Consider the following 2,403-nt stretch of genomic DNA (forward strand, 5'->3'; position numbering starts at 1 on the left):
CTCAAGTCTAAAGGGAGGGGGAAATAATCCTAGAGCTGTTGTATTAAACAAAGTAGAACATTTAAAAGCACTTAGCAGGGTACCTTCCACTGAGTGGGGGCTTAGCATGTGGTAGCTTCTTTCTTATTGATTCATGTTGATCCATGAACTGTCCTATGTCTCTCACTGCAACTGACTGCAAAACACTGGCATTCTAAAATACAGAATTTTGAAACAGTGTCTCATCAAATTAGTTCAAGAATATACAAAATAGTATAATACATACACAATAATATACAGGTATATATGTATGTATGTGCATAGTATAAAATGTATATACCACATATATGATAATGGAGACTATAAGTCAAATGCTACATACCGTAATCCATATCTGTATGTACTGTTCATTTGCTGATTCTGGTAGCTGGCACCTACTTCTCCTCTGCTTTCCTGGATCCCATTCCTTCACTGCTATGACTTCCTTCCTCTGCCCAGCGTGCTCTCCTCATTCACTCCTGCAACTTCACATTCATACAGCTCCTTTCGTTTCCATTACGTTTTCCAGCTTATGCCAATTTTCCCTGAAGATTATAAGCCCACCAATTGAGAATCAAATTTGAGTGAAAGTTCTGGGTTTTTCAGAAACTCTCATATAGGAGGCATGTTTTCCGTCCCTATGAATACCTTTGGAAAGAGGAACGTCCCCATTGCAGTAGTTGTAGCTGTAGCAAAAGAGAAATAAAAAGTGGATCCATTTTACTCTATTGACCATTAAAACATTTACAAAGGAAGAGTGCCTCCTCCTTCCAACTGCCGATCCGTTCCAGGGAGGAATTTCAGCTCTTTGTGCTGGAGACGTTGAAGGTCTTCTGGATCACCACATGCAAGAAGAGGAGGCCTGAGATTTCTGGACCTGGCAGCCATCCAGCTCCCTCTGACAAAACTTGCAAACATTCTTGTCCCTGAGGCAGAAAACAAGCAAGATTCTCTCCATTTGGTGCAGAAATGTGAAGCTCTCCTGCTTTGGGAGGCCATGGTTCTGGGCTAGGTCACAACTAAGGATGGAGACAGAGTTGGAAAACATCATTCTCGGTGTCATCACTGAAGAGGTTCACGGCCCGTGGTGAGCTATGTCAGACACTGTGTGGCTGTGGGAGCCTTTTCTGGCGGTTCTGAGCACCTTCTTAGTGGTGAGATTCTCATATAGGACAGGATTATCATTTTTTGTATTTATCCCAATTTTGTTTCCACTTCCCGCCCAACTTCTCTTCCATTTATGGGCCTCGAGAATGTCAAAACTTTAACATTCCTTTTGTTTCATCACAATGGAAGTCACATTCACGAATGGAAAATGACAGGAGTCTCAACCCAATAGAATGTGTTCACGAAGATAAGACCAAGGTTGCAATAAACACCCACATACAATCTATCTCTTCTTAATTCTAATAAGAGTACTTAAGAGTTTTGATTCTGGCCTCCATTGCAACACTTTATTAATTGCACTTAAATCGTAGTGGCCTCACCTCTCAGCATTTTCCTTTGAAGGGGCTAATATACTAGACTTGAATGCTCCACATTTCTTTACAGGAGCCATAGCTCATGTTTTCTGAGGCAGTCTTCACATAACAGCTGCATAAAAATGAACACTAAGGGTTAACTCATATAGTTCTCTACCTTCTGTCACTCAAATTGTGCTGAGTGCCCACGTGGGACAACGTGCTTCCCAAGGTAGATCCTGAAAGAGTAAGAGAAGGATGGCGACTGCCCTCCAAGAAGCCGGGGAGACACACATTAGAGACAAGATTAGGATGAAGCACCAGCACGCTCAGTGCTGTTAAGAGCAAATACTTAGAACCCATGAAGAGGAGGGACTGGGAGGCAATAAAAAGCTTCACTGTCTGACAAAAGCTGTGCATCCTGAATTTAAATGACATCGGATTTTCATTTCCTCTTCTAAAACACTGAGACAACCTCAGTAGTGGTCACCCAGGGAATCGTAAAGATTAAGTCAAAAAAATTTATAAATGACAGGCTCAGATACTGAATGTCATGAGTCACTGCTGCCTTTGGTATTAATGAAACACAATAATCTGAATAGTCCATGTTTAGCCACGCTAAGGCAAGAGGAGCTTGGAGTGCAGCTCCTGTAACAGTCTCAGGGGTGTGTACATTGCTGTCTCCACAAACGGAAACTTGGGAGAGGGGATTGTCTATAGGACTGTGGAGGTACAGAGTCACATGATCCACTCTTAACTCAGTGCCTGGCACATTCATGAGACAAACCTTCCAGTGCACTTGAAGCTCTTTGCAGAGATCTAGTGTGGACGAAAGTAGTCTGACAGAAAATAGGGCTCTTTTGTGAATCGTAAATATGAGTAAAATAATCCCTTCCCTTGTCTCTACATTCAGATTCTCTGTGGT

Source organism: Pteropus vampyrus, unplaced genomic scaffold, assembly GCF_000151845.1.
Source record: "Pteropus vampyrus isolate Shadow unplaced genomic scaffold, Pvam_2.0 Scaffold153, whole genome shotgun sequence".
In the NCBI taxonomy this organism is placed as follows: domain Eukaryota; kingdom Metazoa; phylum Chordata; class Mammalia; order Chiroptera; family Pteropodidae; genus Pteropus; species Pteropus vampyrus.